The sequence below is a fragment of the Vulpes vulpes genome, chromosome 5, assembly GCF_048418805.1.
Source record: "Vulpes vulpes isolate BD-2025 chromosome 5, VulVul3, whole genome shotgun sequence".
Lineage (NCBI taxonomy): Eukaryota > Metazoa > Chordata > Mammalia > Carnivora > Canidae > Vulpes > Vulpes vulpes.
In genome coordinates this window covers 73,321,496-73,339,307 of record NC_132784.1, presented here as the reverse complement: position 1 = coordinate 73,339,307, position 17,812 = coordinate 73,321,496, and the positions used below count along the sequence as shown (strand labels likewise).

The following is a 17,812-nucleotide window of genomic DNA, read 5'->3' as shown; positions in this document are numbered from 1 at the left end:
TGTTGCTTTGTCCTTCCCAGGTCAGGGCGTTGGTTTTCTTTTTAAATAAATAAAGCTGAACCTGACTCACAACTCGAGAGAGGCTGCAGCTTCGCTCACAGCCATCAGCATCACCATGGTAACCGCGCCATCCACGGAACACTCGAAAATGCAGTTATCAACAGCGACACCGCCTCTTCCTCCTGGCGTCCCAGCAGCGCGGGGCCTGCACGGTTCCCTGATCCTTGGGGCTGGGCGAATGGCCCAGGGCTCTGCCAGGCTCCCCAAGAAAGCCGGAGGTTGAAAGTAGGGACTTGAGGTTCCCACTCACGCTGACCTGCTTTCAGCTTGCACATCTTTCTGGAAGGCTCTGAGAAAATCTCTTTCATGCTGGGGCAGGCACTAGGGGTGGACAGTAAGCCCACAGTTCCGAGCCACGAGTCCGTGGCTTTATCCATGATTTCTATCGGGAGGATAATATTGTGTGGCGGGTACAGCTTGCAGAGGTGCTAAGCCTAGAATTAAAATGAATGTAAGGATGATAGTAACCATAATACCAATGTATTGAATGCCTACCGCCCTGAGTCAGGCAGCGTATAAGGTGCTTTCTATATCTTGTCTCTAGTTCCTCACTGTAGTTACTTACATAGAAGCAGTTTTAATTAATTTTTTTTAAAAGATTTTATTTTTTCATGAGACACACACACACACACACACACACACACACACACAGAGGTGGAGACAGAAGCAGGCTCCATGCAGGGAACCTGACATGGGACTCGATCCCAGATCTCCAGAATCATGCTCTGTGCTGAAGGCAGCGCTAAACTGCTGGGCCACCCAGGCTGCCCAGTTTTAATTAATTTAATAACAACAGCTACCATTTATAGGGTGCCAGACACTGCTAAGCGCTGATGTTTATTTTTTCACGTGGGAAGGACTTCAATTCTTCCTATTTTACAAATGGGAAAACTGAGTCTTAGGGAGCTTAAATAATTTGCTTGAGATCACTCAGATACAGAAGGATGGACCTGCTATTTGGGTTCAGGTGTGTCTGACAGGTGTCCTCTTATAGCTTAACGCTCAGTCAAGGTTCAAGCCACATACTGAGCAGACGGAGACTCCTGGTCTGCCTGGTTTAAAAGGATTCCTCTAAACACCTTGACTGATGTTCCTCCACTAAAATGGTTCCTGAGCATGCCCATCAGTCACTCCAGGAGACGGAAAGAAATGCAGGTTCTAGGCCCACCAACATGGCATCAGGTATTTGGGTGTGGGCCTGAGGATTCTTATTTGAGGTGACACGGCAGGCTGAACTCCTACATCGGTGAGTTTAGACTTGACTGGGTTCCTGGAGAGCAGGGACGATGTCTACTCTGAGACAACCCCAGGGACTGGTCCAGGGCATGACCCTGAGAAGAGGCACAGAAAGTGCTGGTTGAACTTGAGTGAAGAATGAATTGGGCCCCATCCAGTCTCCTAAGCCTCTACAGGAGCAGGTCCTCTCCTGGCTCCGTAGAGTCCATGGTGTCCTCCCACTGACTCTGCACCTGCAGCTCCCACATCCTCACCCCATCTTCCTCCCACCCAAGGCAGAAGAGCCTACCCTTGTGACTTCCTCTGCAAGGGGAACGGAGGGGTATTCCTGTTGCCAAAAAGTTTCTTCTTTTTTTTTTTTTTTTTTTCAGAAACAAACACAGAACCTTAAGCCAGCATTCAAGGCAGATACTAATCTGACTCCTCAGCAAAATGTCTTTGGAGGGCAGCCCCCAAGTAGAGAGGAAAGGTTGGGATCTCTTCCTCTGACAAGTTTTAGCCATTGAAGAGTCTTATTTATCAGAGCAAAACACCCACACATCAAATAAGGTATTGGATCTATCAGTGATGCTACCTGCTATCATGGAATATTGAGCAGCCATTAAAAGTTGAAGAATATTTAATGATGTGGTCACACATTCACTAAAAAATAAGAGAAAAACAAAAGGGATATAAAACTATGTGCTCTGGAAAGACGTTTGTAAAATGCTGCAGAGAAGCCAGTTATCCCCCCAATATCTGTTCTTTCTCTATAGTAATAAAAGCTCTACTTAGATAAATCTTATCTTCTGGGGGCCATGGGACTTTGTTTTGGCTAGTACGGTACAAGCAGATGTGATGCATGTGAATTCCAGGAAGCGTCCTTTGAGGAGGCAGGACTCTTCTTTCTTGCTGCTTCTTCCATTGGCGTCTTGGGTCACTACTGTAAGGCATGCACTGATGATGGGGAGCCCCAGGTAGAAGGGGCCTGGGTCCCTGATGGTCACAGGGCTGCTTACCAGCCGGGGCTGCTTACTTTAGGACATCATTTCCTAAAGAGAGAAATTAACATGTTTAAGCCACTGTTCCTTTGGATTTTCTGTCATTTGTAGCTGAAACAATCCTAATCAATGTCAGATGTATTGGTAAGTCAACAACACAGTGTAAGTTAAAAATAACATGAATCATAGGATTCCAATTTTATTGTAAAATGTGTGTTTATATACGTTTACCTACGTACATAAAAACGTGGACGGGCTGGTTAAACATGAAAATGTCAGCAAGGGTTATTTCAGCAGGGTGAGGCTGCAAGGATTTTATATGTTCATTTGTTTGCTTGTCTGTATTTTCTAACTTTCCCATGACAAAGTGTACTTTTTCAGGTAAGAAAAAAATAATCAATGGTATAAATGGTGGGATCCCAAGGGGATCCATATGGATAAATAAATAAAATCTTTTAAAAAATCCTATGAATCTTATCGACTTCAAAATATTTTTCTTTAGGGGTGCCTGGCTGGCTCAGTCAATAGATCTTGGGGTTGTGAGTTTGAGCCCCATGCTGGGTGTAGAGATTACTTAAAAATAAAATCTTAAAAAAAGTTTTTATTTTAATTTTTATTTATTTATTTTTAAAACATTTTATTTATTTATTTGAGAGAGAGAGAGAGAGAGAGAGAGAGAGAGCACAAGCAGGGAGAACAGCAGAGAGAGAGAGAGGGAGATCATGACCTGAGCCGAAGCCAGATGCTTAACCAACTGAGCCACCCAGGTGCCCCCCAAAATGTTTTTTTTCGAGCAATCTTAACAATACAGAAAAAGCTGTTACAAAGAATAATAAAATACACAGTTACATCACCACTGCCTGGAATTAAAATAAATATTTCATTATATTTAATTTCTTTTTAAGAAACCAAGAGGGATGGTAAAGCCCTTCTTATGGATGTCTATTAGGATCATTATTAAAACACATTTAAATTGGAAAGCACTTGCCCTGTCTGGGATGGCCCAGGGTGGTGCTGTGGGAGGGCAGGAGAGAAGCAACACTCAAGCACCTTAACTTCCTTCCACCTTCAGCCCAGGGTTTGGCTCCAAGTGCCTATTTCCAGGATGGAGGCTCCCTGGGTGCATGGGTGCCAGATTGGCCTGGCACTTTCCCTGGAACATCTAGCAGCAGGCAGGGCTGGAAGAGGAGGGTCCCAGTTGAGCACTTCCCTCCTGAGGTCAGTTGGTGCCCAACTGGTGTTTACGAAGAGGGTGGGGTCCCGGTGGCAGTGCTCTGAAGGCCTTTGCTCTCAGGGGAGCGGGCCCATGGCAGGCCACAAGCAAAGGGTGGCAAAACCACTGTCTCCTGCGAAGCTCAGAAGCTGGGCCACAGCTGGGAGGATTCTGGGAACTGAGGGCCCGAAGCGAGGTGGTCAAGTGGTCAGTGGAGGTTAGGGAGGTCCAGAAGGAAGAAGGAGAAAAGGGAAGTGGCAGGAGCACTCACACTCTGGCTTCATCTACCATGGGTAATTATTACCACCATCTTACAGAAGAAGAAAGAGAAGAAAGAGAGGCTCAGAAGGACTGGGTCACCTGCCCCAGGACTCACAGCTCCTGGACTGATGTCCAGGCTGGAATTCAGATGAGCCCAAGATTCATGCTCCTCACACCACACCACGCTGTGTCCCATGGGGCGATTATGAGTGAACCATTCTGCATCGTTTGGAGTCTGGAGAAAGTCGTGGGGTCATTTGGAGGTTGATTTTCAGAAGGCGGGATCTGGCGAGGAAGTGCTCTGAGACAGCCTGTCCTCACTTGGCAGGACTCCACCCTCTGGCTTGGAGGCTCAGAAAGGGTGATAAAGTCTGAACCGATTTTGGAGAAGATTTTGCCAGTGTCCTTTTTTGACTCTGTGGAGACCCACGGCCTCCAGGCTCATGGCCAGCTTTCCAGGAAAATATTAGAGCCTCCGCCCGGGGAACTGAGATGGAGATGACTGTGGAGCCATCCAACCCTTCCCACCTCACCTGTCCTTCCTCATTCTCTCCTGGGCCAAGATGGGGGTTAGCTGGTGTGCCCACACATGCCTGTGTACATGTAGGTGCATGTACACACACAGACACACAGGTGTGCCCGCACTCATACAAGCATCAGAAGAGGCAACCTCCTAGTGGACCATCCTTTTCAGGCTTGCCCCTGTCTCCAACATCTGGCGCACATCCCCAAGGTGGAACAGGCCCAGAGGCCCATGCTGGGTCATGGCAGGTCTGCACACCGTCCATTTCCATGGGGTTCCTCTTTCCTTGATTCAAATGCCAGGATCAGTGCCCTCTCGATGCCAGAGCCATGGGCAGTGAGACACATTCAATCATCCTGGGGAGGCTGGAGGCTTCTATCAGATAAAGTTGATTGAAATTCTAGCTCTGCCACATTCTGGTTCTGTGACCTTTGGCAGCTTTCTTAACCTTTCTGAGGCTCAATACCTTCATCAAATGGGGATGTTTTTGTTGGTGGTGATAACAGACACATACCTCCTGTCTTGCGGCTGGAGGGGTGAGCTGGAGAGTCCACAGTTAGTGTCCGGATGTTTTGCATAGAGCCTGGCATATGGCAAACACCCAGTGGCAACATCTGATACTTGCGTGGCCCTTTGCCTCCCCTCCCCGCCCCAGACCCATTTAGGCATCTAGTCTTCCCTCTGGAGCGGCAGGGGAGGCCCCAAACCTCCTCCATCCCCTTCTTAGGCATTGCGGTTGTGGTTGAGTCTGAAGTGCCAGGGAAATGGGTGCCAGTCCTTGGTCAGGGAGAGCAGCAGGTGTCCCTGGATGCCCTACCCCCAATCCTGCTGCTTCCCCATTTGACGACCATGTGACTCCCCCTCCCTCCCACCCCGTGTGACCTTATCTTTTCTGCCCCTGCTCTCCAAAGATCTTCACAGACAGGTCACTGATTCTTCTAGTGCGGCCCAGGCTGTTCTTCATGACAATGAACTTGGCTCCTGGTTACTGACCTCTGGCCCTGTGCCAGGCACTGCACTGTGTTGTGCAAGGTCCCCACAATGCAGATGAGGACACCGAACTCCAAAGGGGTCAAGTGACCTGGTCATCAGGGAGGAAGTGGCCCACCTGAGACTGTATGAAGGCTGGGAAGACATGAGTGGCAGAGTGGATCCTGCTGGGCAGCAAGACATTCTACAGACTCAGACCCATTGGGTGCCAGGGCTCCCAGTTTGGGATCCATGGGGTCCTGTGGGGGGCTGCTCAGTTCTGCTCATGGTCAGCTAACCTGGCACACAAGGGATGCCCTGGTGCCCTGGCTACAGGATAGGCTTTGACTCCCCCACAGCTCACGACTGGCTGGGTTCAGTGGAGCTGGCCGGCCACCTTCCTTATATGTGACCGGGACTGCCTGGTGGTCTCTGCCTGCCTTGCCCTTCACTCCAGTGACTGACTGCCTGCCCTTCTCGCTGGTCCCGACTTCTTCCTCATCAGCACTGACCTCACAGGGCTGAGGTCTCATCGTGCCCTTCCCCCTTGCCTGCCCAACTTAGAGGACCAGAGAAGACGCTGCCAAAAGCCTCCCACCAAACACTCTGGTTAAGAACCTGAGGTCAGATCTAGCTCTGTGGCTTATGAATGCCAAGCAAGTGATTTCACCTCCCTAAGCCTCAATCTGCTTATCTATGAAATGGGACCAGCAACGATGTCTACCTGCAGAGCTGCTGTGAAGGTAAAATAAGCCAAAGCAGGTAGAGCGCCGGGCACAGGGCTTAGCTCTTAGTGAGCATCCTATAAACGGCAACCTCAAAAAGCACGGGGAGGAAAGCTTGGAGTCACTGCAGACTCCGGAGGAAGCACCTCTGGACCCTCAAGGTCCTGGCTGCCAGGGTCCATTACTGGTCATTTTCCTTGAGATGGAATTCTCCTACATTCCAGGGGGCTGAGTCACGGAGCAGCTCTTTCCCTGGTCTCATGGAGGTCTCATGGCTGGAAAGAGGAAATGTTTTGCCCGGAACTGGCCTATACTCCCATTTGGAGCAGCACTAATAATGGCAGTCTGGAGGGTTGGGCAATGGGCACAGGAACCTGAGTGTCCTTGCTGCAGGACCTCCTGAACGCCTGAGCATTGCACGGCCCCCTTTCCTGCTGCCTGCCAGTTTTTCTGGCCTCGTCTGGAAGGACAACGTTGTGACGGCCCAGGCCCTCCCTAGGCCTTTATCTTTTGTGCTTGGGGCAGGAGGTCTGGCAGCCAGTCAAAAACTTCCTGGGCTTAGCATAGTATGATAGTACCGTGGGCCTTCAGAGCTTGCAAAGATGTTGAACAGAACTCTAGACTGTTAGTGCTGGAAGGGGCCTCCTGTGGAATCATCTGGAATTGGGGCGGGGGCCTGAGGGACCTCTCAGTCGAATGTCCGCGGTTAGTGCTAGACGGGTCTTTGGTCTGAGCACAGGATGACTTCTTCAGAACAAGCCTCAGGCAGAGCCATGGGACATTAGAGGTGGAAAATGTGCTGTATGTATCTAATCCAACCCTCTCATTTTATAGCTGAACCCTCAGCTTCCTGTATAAGTAGCTGGGGGGGGGGGTGTTCTGAGAAGAAATTGCTAGAGATGAAGTCCATGTGACTACTTTAGGTGTTTAGGCTGGGGCAGAGAGAAAGATAAATGCTTAGAGCTTATCCGTGAGGTCATCATTATAGGTAAGAGGGCAAAAGAACAACTGGGCCTTCATGCAACAAGTATTTATTGACTCCTGTGTGAGACCCAGCAGGGGCAGGAAGAGGAGTGAGGAGTAAGGTGAGATGTGATAGAAAAGTGTCCTGTGGTCTAAGGCAGCTTGGGTTGGTTTTCCGTCACATCTTACCTTATGGTGGGCTTGGAGGTGCTCGGTTCAGAAACTCTGACTCCATTCTCCTGCCACCATCTCAGCAATCCCCTCAGGTTAAGCCCCATACTTAGGGTGTGAGCGAGAGGACTGTCATGGTCCCGGGCCCAGCAATGCCAGAGGAAGAGAGAGAGGGTCGCTCCATGATGCTCTTTCATAACAAGAGACTTCTTTCCCAGAACCCCCAGTCAAACTTTGCCTCGTGTCTCACTGGCCCTAACTAGGTCATAGGCCCAGTCCTGAACCAGGCCCCAAGGCCCCAGGGAAGCCAGGCGCTGTGTGTTTTCCAGAGCAGGGAACAGCTGCTTTAACAAAGAGACTCTAAATACAGAAGAGTAAGCAAAAGAGAAATTTATGTCACTTCCACATCCTATAAGAGTTCAGAGAAAAGTCATCCAAGACTGATAGAAGGGCTCTGCTGTCCTCCCTAGGTCCAGGGAGACTGCTTTAATTTTTCTGATCTCTTAGTCAGGGGGAAAGGCTGGGGAAGGGCCAGGGAAGCACATGCACAATCCTTTTGAGGACACGGCTTAGAAGCGGTAAGATCATTTCTGCCCACAGGCAGTCGGGGACAACTTAAACTCGAGGTCACATCAAGCTACAAGGGGGTCTGGGAAATGTAGCTCTTATAAGGCAGCCATCTCCCCAAATCTTCTGTTCTGTTATGAAAGAAGGGGACTGTTGATACTGGGGAACCAGAAAATTCTCTACTGCACATTGATGAGTTTAGGCCTGAGTTCTTGAACCAATTCTTGAACCAATTCTTGAGAGGAGTGGTGGGCCAACCCCTGGAGCTGGGCATGGGGTCAGCTTCCACTGAGGCACATGGGCTTGCGTAAGCCACTGTACCTTCGATCTGTTTGTTATAGCAGCTTAGCTTGTAAGCCAAATAATACACCATGCTTTGCATTTCTTTTTTTTTTATTTTTTAATTTTTTAAAGATTTTATTTATTCATGAGAGACAGAGAGAGAGAGACAGGCAGAGGGAGAAGCAGGCTCCATGAAGGGAGCCTGACATGAGACTCGATCCGGGGTCTCCAGGATCAGGCCCTGGGCTGAAGGCAGCACTAAACTGCTGAGCCACTGGGGCTGCCCAAAGCCTTGCATTTCTTTGGCTTCTTTTAGGAAGGGAATGAGTGTTGGGTAATCAACTGGTAGTGAACACTATGTGACCTGCCTTTGAGGCCCTCTGACTCTGGCAGAGGGGATGTCTTTAAACAGATTAACTATGGATCAAACGAGACAAATGGTAAACCAGCAGCTATATATAAATCCCAGTGAAAACAAAAGGAGGAATTAAGAGAAGGCTTCTGAGAAGGGATAGGAGAGTATAATGAGTTCATTTTGTCTGGGTCTTGAAGGATAGGTGGGAATTCCCCAACTGAATTTGGTTGGAGAAGGATAATTCAAAGAGAACAGCAAAATTGCAGAGCTGTGGGGGTGCATGGGATGTGGCTAAGGGTCTGGTGTGGCTGGAGAGTGGGAGGGCGGGAGATATGCTGGCTGCAGTGAATGAAGAGTACCCAAAAGTCATGAAAGTCACGGGAGGCAGAGTCCTGACAGGCCTCTGGAAGCCATGCAGGGCTTTTTTTTTTTTTTTTTTTTTTTAACCCAGCAGAGATGTGGGCTTTGTCTCCATCTTTCTCTGAGGTAGACTGGAGGATGACTCCTTAGGAAGCTATTTCACAAATTTGGCTGAGTAATGAAGAGAGCCTGCATTGGGGTTGTGGTGCTGGGAATGGAGACGAGGAGCCAGTTTGCAGGGATTCTGGTAATAGAACTGACAGGACCTGGTAGCTGGGTGATCAAGGGGGTTGGGCAGGAACAAGGCGAGGTGGTCAAGATAGTTAAACATGATCCTAAGTTTAAATGCTTGTACTAGAAATCTGGAGGAGTACAGGAGAAGCAAATTTGGGGGTTAGAGGAGAGAATGACTTCCCACTGTCTGAAACCTGGTTCATGACAGGCTTCTTTGAGATCCCTGGGGACACTGTTCCTACTCTGGAAAACATTTCCTCACCCTCAAATCTCCAACTGGCCAATTCCTCATTCCTTCCAAAGGCCCTTCTTGAATCTCCAACCTAGGTGACAAACCCTTTTTGATGTTCTTATAGTACCAGTTTCTTCTCTTTATATGCTTCTGGCTCAGGGTTGCTTCATGTGTCTGTCTTCCCTCAGTCTCTCATATCCATAAAGACAAGGGCCATGTCTGTCATGGACAGACATGTCCATGTTGGCCCCTTTCTTCTCAGCACCTTGTTTAGTGCCTGGCACTCCATAGGCACTCATGCTGGGTTTGAAGTATTCAACAGCTATCATTGGAAATAGGAGTTGGCCAATAGATTTTATCAGGGTCCATTCAGATGTGATGTAAGGCAATGAGGCTACCATGGGACAGGTAATGTGATCCTGTTATAGACCTGGATCACTCTAGACCAATGGTTCTCAACCAGGGGCTTTTTTGGCCTCCCAAGGACATTTGGCATGTCTAGAGACACTTTTGATGGTCATGGCTGTGTGTGTGTGTGTGTGTGTGTGTGTGTGTGTGTGTGTATTACTGGCATCTAGAGGGTAGAGACCAGGGATCTTGCTCAACATCCTATAATGCAGCAGCCACCCCCCACAACTAAGACTTCTGAAGCCCAACATGCCAATAGTGCTGATGCTGAGAAATCCTGCTCTAAAGACTGGTGAGCCAACTGGATGGTTAAGTTCCCATCTGGCCTGCTGGTTGCTATGGCCCAACTGAATGAGAGCAAGAGCAGCTTAGTGGCTGTCATAAGAAATATGGACTTGTGATGTGCAGCCAGGAACCACCTTGGATCCGGCCTTAGTCAAAGGTCCCAAAACCTTAGGTAGTTTCCCCTTAACTGAACTCCCAGCAGTAAGCCCAGCAGACCAGCCTGGCACTCGCCCCTCTCTGACTCACTCCGTTGGGTTTCTCCCGCTCTTTGGTGGAAGCGGCCACCACACTCTCTTCCCACCCCATCTGCCTCACTGATTATTTTCAGCTTGGCTTGCAGAGGCCCAACGCTGCAATTACACCCCAACCTCAATGGCTCCTTCTGAAAATAACATTTGGGTCGAAGAAAACCTCAGTCTGGTGGGCTGGATTTTATACTAAACAGTTAAAGAGTGGGTGTGGGTATGGGGGGTTGAGGGGGGGGGAGGGAGTGGCACAATGGTACAATTAAAAGAAGAATCTGGAAGAAGGGGAAGGAAGAGGAAGTGAAGAGAGGGAAGGGGTGGTGGTGGTAAGGGCAGTTGAAGAAAGAAAATATACCTCCTGGGCTGGGGTCAGCCATCTTTTAGAAGTCTTATTCCAAGTCTTCATTTATGCCTCTAATTGAAGGTTTTGTTTCTGAAATAACTTGCCCCCCTCCCCCCATCACTGAGGCCTGGGAAATTCATGTCTGCCTGGGGCCAGAAGAATTAAGTCTATGGGCATACCAATCTTTATCCAAGCTAGTGACCAGATTTTCCAACCCCAAAATAGGAGCCACATGGTTTGACATAGGATTTTTGCTCTCTTTCCAGGTGAGACTAGCAGTCTGGGAAATGTAGTTTCATGATGCTGGTGGGTGGAAGTTCTATGGTCAGTGGAGAAGAGTGGATAGGATCTTTAAGGTGGGGGTTCTCATGGATATCATGAGAAATTTTATGGGTTGCTTTAGTTCAGAGGAGAGAAGGAAACCGTGGAAACAGAACCTCTGTCCCACCCAGGGGGAGGAGTGTGGAGATGTAGGGGGGTGAGGAAAAAAGAACTTGGAAGCCCCTTTTAAATTCCAAAGGAGGCAGACATTTAAAAAGGCTATATGAGGTGAGATTTGAGGAAATAGGGAAGAGTTCCACACAGCAGTTAACAGTTCAGTTCTGGAGCAGACCGACTTAGGTTCAAATCCAGCCTATACTAACCACCTGGGTGATCTCCAGCAGTAACTGAGCTTTTTTGGATAGGCCAGCGGTACAGGCTCTAGAGTGAGGCGAGTAAGAATTTGCATCCTGGCTCTGTGATCTCTGGCAAGTTATTTCACCTCTCTGTGCCTCCCACTTTCCCTTTGTAAAATGGAAAGAACACCCACCTAATAAGGTGTCATAAGGATGCAGACTTCAAGTGCTTAGTTCAGTGCCTGGGACATTGGCAATCACTCAACCCACATTATTTTCTATTACCCCTGGAGTTTTCCTCCAAATGCAGTAGGCAAGAAATTCTTAGGTAACGTACACATGTTTTAAAAATTTTTTGAATAGCTGTGAATTTATTTTCAAGGGTATTAAAATAGATGACTGACACATCAAACTGTGGTTTCGCTAATGTTATTCCTCAGGGCGAGGCTATGTAGAAAAAAAGAGAATCGATTTAAAGTTAATTTAGAGAATAAGGAAAGTTAATAAAAGAAGTCAATTAAAAATATACAATATAGATGGAATGTGGATATGGAGGAAAACATGCAGCCAGTACCAGAATGGCTGAAAAAAACTGGTGGTTAAATAAGCCGTGATGCTTTCTGCTGGTAAAACCTTCTAAGGCACATGGGTGGAGAAGTGAGGCAGGGAGATACGGATCAAGACACCATCGAACGTTGCCCTGGTCCCCCCCTCCCTGTACCCACTGTGCTTCCCTTTTTGAGAAATCGGCAGGAGGGCCCAGATAAGGGAGGCCCGGATGCCCCATGAGGTCTCGATAGCTTCGTGGCTTGCGGGGCTCCGGGAAGGCCGGCCGACTCCAAAGGCCCAGCCCTGGAAACCGAAAGCCAACTCCCCAACTTCTCTCTCCGGTCGCGTTTAGGGCGATTCAGGCCTCTCTGATTTTTTTTGGATCACTGGGTCAATCAGTCAGCCAATGCCTCGGGAGAAGTTTAATTAAGCTCAGATCGCCCGTGCGAGCTGCCAAAGGTCTCCCCGCCCGCCCGCGCCCCGCCCCCTCCCATCCCGGCCCCGGCCCCGGCACATCTGGTGAAAAGCTTCTCCCCCGCCCGGCCCGGCGGGGCCGCAGCCCGCGCATGCGCGTCAGCAGGGCGCCCAGCGCCCCGCGGCAGGCTCGGCTCCCAGAACCGAGCGTTGCAAACTGTTGCATCAGACAGCAGGCAGCCGGGCCGGGCAGCCAGGGTTTCTAGGAAGATAGGAAGGGTTTGAGATCTTCTGTGGTCGAATGGGAGCGTTGGCTGTCACTCACGGTGTTTACACGCTGGCAACACGATCCCCCGAAACCTCAGGCTTGCGCCAGCCGGGGGAGGGCCGTAGCCGCAGGTGACATTCGCGGGACTCCCCTGCGTCCGCCCCCGCCCCTCGGGCCCCAGGCTGGGACCCACTGAATTGGACCCGGTCTGCTTTATTAACGGCATGGGCTCTAAAGGAATGAGCCGGGTTTGATTTCTCTTCCCAAGTACAAGAATGCCCCTGAGGAATTTCTCACTCTGTGAAAGTGCAAAACTAATTTCCCCAGACAAGCGCTGTTCCCGGTTCCCAAAAGGGCTTGGAAAGATCCCAGCAGGAATGTTCAGTGGTTCCAAAGCTCTTCACCCCAGCTGCTGGACATGCAGACACTGACCACCAAGAACTTCTTGGTGGGTGGACGGACACACGTCCTTCACAGATAGGTCACAGATAGATAGGCTTTTTTTTTTTTTTAAGTATCTCAGGCCCCGGTGTTATGGAGATCTGGGACATCAGCCAGAAAAAGCACAACCACGAACTCACACAGACACAGCACAAATGTAACAGTTCTCTAGATTCAAGTGGCTCTGCAGCTCAGGTAAGGGAAGAGCTCTCCTCACTACTCTCCCTCATTCTTCTGGTCTCTGGGCATCTGCCTTCCCCGTGGGGAGAGAAAATGATGCTGTGGCTAGCTAGCAGGGATGGGACAGTCTTGGGGAGGGGGTGAGATATTCAAGAAGAATGATTATGATTTGGAATCTACTCTCTAAAGGGATTTCCAGGGACATCATCTGAATCCTGTGTGGTTCAATACTCTTTTTTTGGGGGGAGGGGGAAATGGGTGAAGACCAAGTCATTGAGTATTAATGGATTTTCCAAAAAGACAAAAACTGACGATGTATACCTTAAGCATTCTTTCTTTACCAGTGTGTTGATGTTGAAAATCTATTCCATCTGAATAATCTGGAAGGCTAAAACAGGGCTAGTGTTTTTCCTTCTCATTATTTTGAATCACTTGATCCCAAGGCTCAATAACAAAATGACCCGAAAGACTCATAGCATTATCCCAGCCAGTCACTGCTGTTTTTTTTGAGCCAACATCTTCCTTTGAACAGTGGGCCTTGTGGCACTAGTGGGATTTTGTTGTTGTTGTAACCAATGCTTCATAAATATGGCCCAAGCTATTAATAAGGTTGTCAACACTGATCATATGAACTGAAGATATGACAACTAGGAAAGGGTAGGAAGGAGTATAGGCAAGTGCGAGAGCATTTCCAGGCCCTGCTTCTGAGAATATATATCAGGGCCCAAGTCTCTACCAAATGGATGCCACCAAGGTGGTATCCTGGGGTCCCAGGGCATGGTCTCCCCTAGCTGCCAGGGGAGACCATGCCCTGCCAGGGGAGACACATCCAAAATGTCGGATATGTCTGAGCAACAGTCACCAACTGGAGAAGCAAGCCATTGACCATTGTGGCGCCTCTCCAGGCATGAAAGTTGGAGCCATAAGGTCATGGGCCATGAGGTCAGAAGCCAGGTGGGAGAAAGTGAGCTCATGAGCTCATGTTAGGTTCCTAGCTGCACTTACATATAGTGGGCTGTCAATGCATGTTTGTAGAATGAATGTCCTGAAAAAAATGAGGGAAGGAGCAGAGAGAGGTGAGGTCAGAAAAGTCCAACAATTTTGCAAGAGGCAGCTGGGATGCCCAGGGCTCATTTGTGTTGGGCAAGAGGAGAGTTCCTCTAGTTCAAAGACATAGGACAAGAGAATCAGAACGGTGAAGTGACAAGTCTCCCGAGGTCCCTTCTGCCTCGGTTTCCCTGTTTGGAAACTCCTCCAGTTGGTGATTCCAGAGCTGAGCAGTCATTCTATTTAACCAAGCCTAGTGACATCATCATCAATAACAATTGCCTCAACTTGACTGAATTCCCAGAGCAAAATTCTGGGAAACTAAGGGGTCTGTGGGAGGGTGTGTGACTAAGACTCAGGGGACAGGAAAATCCTCTAAAACCATAAGCAAAGTGGTGGCCCAGATGGTTAGATGATGCAGACATACATTAAAAGTGTGATTCGTTTTCCACATTTCTTGGGCACTCACCGATTCACCGACAGCTAGGCACTATACTGAGCCCAAATCCAGACAAAGCTCCTGTTCTAAGGGCTTATGATCTAAATTCCTTGTGGAAAGTCTGTCTTTCAAATGTTTAAAGCACCTCATTCAATCCTCATTTCCACTTCAAGTCATGCGCCTTCTTCCTGAGAAACCCACCAAGTTTGAAGTTTGTAGCTGGCCTTCCTTCTGTTTTTGCTATTTATGTGCCAATTTAAAGGGTGGGGAGAGCTATGTTAATTTAAAAATAAAACACAAATAGCAAAATGCGGCTTGGTTAAAGTAAAAACCACAGAAGGCATTTTTTTTTCCCCTCTCATATTTTTCAGATTTTCCTAGAACCACCTTTATTTCCTCAGAGCCCAGTCATAGAAAGTGAGTGGGCCTCTCTGGATGCTCTTCAAGCAAAAGCTAAAAGCCTTATTCCTATTCTCCTCTCATTGAACCTTTAGGTTTTGTGTTTCTTTTTCAGACATTTGAGTCCCAAACTGGGCTCAGAGAGCAACGGGAAGCCCCTAATTCACGTGTGGTATTTCTAAGCAGTCTTAGAATAGATTTTGGTTTCTTTTTGCTCGGTTTGTATCTTACCTCTTCTGTTCAGTTGGATCAGCTGGTGCATTCGGGTGATGGGAACGTGGCTTTACAGGTAGATCCTCCTGGTGGATGCCCACATTGCCATTTACCAGTCTTGTGGTCTCCTCTGTCGAAATAATGATGCACTCCTCTCAGAGCTGTAGTGAGGATTAAGGAGTCAAGACACAGAAAGGGCTCAGCACGAAACAAGTTCTTAAGACACTGTGGCTATTAAAAATAGATCCTTTCCCCAATCGGCTGCTCCTTCCTTACACAAGCCCCTCCTCCTGTTTTGGAGAAGAAAATTAGTTATCTATTCCAAGTCGATGATTTATCCCCATTTTACATCACCAAGGGGCCCATGAGAAGGGGAGACGGAGGGAAGGCTGACTTTGAAAACACCTGAGCCTAATGGAATGGAATGGACCAGATCAGTGCTGCAGGGACTGGGGAAGACTGCAAGGCCTACGGTGGGATGGCAGGACCACAGGAAATGGGCGAGAGTCGTCAGGACAAGCAGCCCCAGGGCTGAGAGGAGGGGCCGGAGAGGTGCCAGTCGCCAGGCCGGAGGGGTCCCTAGTTGGGCGGTTCCGAGTCCCAACGTCCGCAGGCCCAGGCTGCGGGCCCCGGGGTCTGGTGACCACGGGACCCGAGGCGCGTGCTACGGCGCCCTCTGCCGGCCGCGCAGAGCAAGCCGCCGGCCCCGCCGCTCTGCAGGTGGGACCAGGGACCCCTCCCGCTGCCGCCGCCCCCGCTCCTTCCCTTCCGAGGACCGCGCGGCCGGGTCCCGACCGGATTCCGGGAGACGCGTCCCCCACCAGACGCCTGCGGGCTGAGCAGAGACGATGCTCCGAAACGTCCGATTCACCCCGGGGATCGGAGGCCGCGGGAACCCACCTAAACCCTGCAGGGGCTGCGCCTCTTGCGACCCGGGGCCAAAGCCTGCGGGGCTGTCGGAGGTGGTTTGGAAGTGGCATCGCCTATGGCCAAGACCGCGGGTTCTGCGGACAGAGAGGAGCCCGGGGTTCGCTTTCTGCCTCATCCATTTTCCAGCTAGGTGACCTTGGGCAAGGTACTTAAATTTCCATGTGCCTTAGTTTCCTCATCTTTAAGATGGATCCCGACCTTATGGGTTGACATGAGGATGACATGGGATCAGAACAGCCTGGGTTGCAATTCTGGCACTGACATCAGCTAGCTGTGTGCCCGGGGCAAATTCCTTAACCTCTCTGTGCCCCGGCTTCCTTAAAATAGGGAGAATATCGGTACTTACCTCCGAGGGTTGTTGCCTGCAAAACGCTTAACACAGTGCCTGGCACAGAGTAAGCGCTCAATAAATGGTGGCTCTTATGGCTGCTGTCGTTATTATCGTTCTTAAGAGCGCTGAGCACGCGAGCACAACTCTAGCGGGCGGCTGTTATCAGGCTCTGTCTCGGGTCCGGCTCTTTCTTTCCGGGCATTGTTCAAATCTTTTACCAGGCGGTCGCGTCCTTGTCAGTAGCCGAAGGACAGCCGGCCTTCCCGAGGTGGGAAAATCGAGGTTCCCCTGGAGGAGGGCCAAGGACGCGGCCGCGGGCTGCAGCACCGGGACCTCCCCGGGGGACACCCGCGCCACGCCGCCTGCGCCCGGGCCTCCATTAGCGCGCGTCAGAGCCGCAGTGACGTCGCCGGGCCCGGCGGTGGGGAGGCGCGGCGCGGGGAGGCGCGGCCCCGGCACGCGGGGAGCCCGGGGGGCCGCGGGGGCCGCGGGGGCCGCGGGGGGCGGGGGGACCCGGGCGGCCCCGGGCTGCAGGAGGCGTGCCCAGCCGGCCTCGGCCGCTTCAGCCGGGGGAGCCCGGGGAGCCGCGGGGAGTCCGCGGCGGGGGTCGGCCGTGCCCGCTCCACCCCGCCTGCCCGCGCCGAGCGCCATCGGGCTCCGCCTGCACCCCCCCCCGCCCCCGGCTGGTCTCCGCGGCCGCGCGGCGTCTGCGTGCCCGCCCCCTCCCCGCCCCCCAGTCCGCCGCGGTCCCGCTCCTTGTCGTCCCGCAGACACCTGCTCACTTTCCTCTTCCTCTGCCCCCCTTCGGACCAACTCATTTGCTGTGAGTGGTCAGCAGCCGCCCCCAGGAGGCGCCCCCGGTCCCAGCTTGCCGTCTTGGGCCCCGGGGCGCCCATCCCGCTGCTCGCAGGACGGTTCCACTTGGCTTGCCCTGCGCGCCCCTCGCCCCTCCGGCGCGCCCCTGCTGTTGCCCTGCGGGCCAGGGCGCTACCACCCAACCGCCGCCCTAGCGGTCTCGCCCTCCTTCCGAAACACCTCACTGGGCGGCCTCCTAGTTCCAGCCATCCTGGTTTGGGCTATTAACATATTCCTCGCAAGGATCTTGTCTGCACTCCAGCCTCCTTCAGATCCATCCCCCACCACTGCTGGAGCAAGCCACCTACAAGCCACCTACAAGCCACCTACAAGCCATGTGGGCCCGGGCCCTGCCTCTCTCGGCTTGAGACTGGCTGCCCGGCCTGGGACCTCAGGCTCTCTGTCTTCATAGACACTCTGGTCTGCCATTTTCGAGCACCTTCGGAGCTAGTCCTGGGTGTAGGACCCAGGTGGGACCACCCTATGGAAGGAAGGTCCGCGGTGTCTTTATTGCTGTCGAGCCTTCTCCCGGGAACTGGCACCTCATTCCCTCTTTCTCCTTCCCCAATTGGCTTCCTCTTACTCATTCTACACAACTCAAGATATGAGTCACTTGGGACAGGAATGCCTTCTCTGGTCTGCTGTCTATCGAAGAGAAGTCTGTCTGGGCCCCAAAGCTTCCCATCTCTGCTGCATTCCTCATAGGGTAAAGACTTG

General features: G+C 50.9%; 1 long non-coding RNA gene across 1 annotated transcript; it reads right to left on the bottom strand.

Moving 5' to 3' along the window:
• Positions 1-1,897: 1,897 nt before the first annotated feature.
• Positions 1,898-16,686, bottom strand: LOC112924096 (uncharacterized). The gene is made up of 3 exons (XR_003235813.2): positions 16,256-16,686; positions 14,998-15,140; positions 1,898-2,327 (listed from the first exon to the last, which is right to left on the bottom strand). It is a non-coding gene; the product is annotated as an uncharacterized lncRNA (long non-coding RNA).
• Between the last annotated feature and the right edge of the window lie 1,126 nt (positions 16,687-17,812).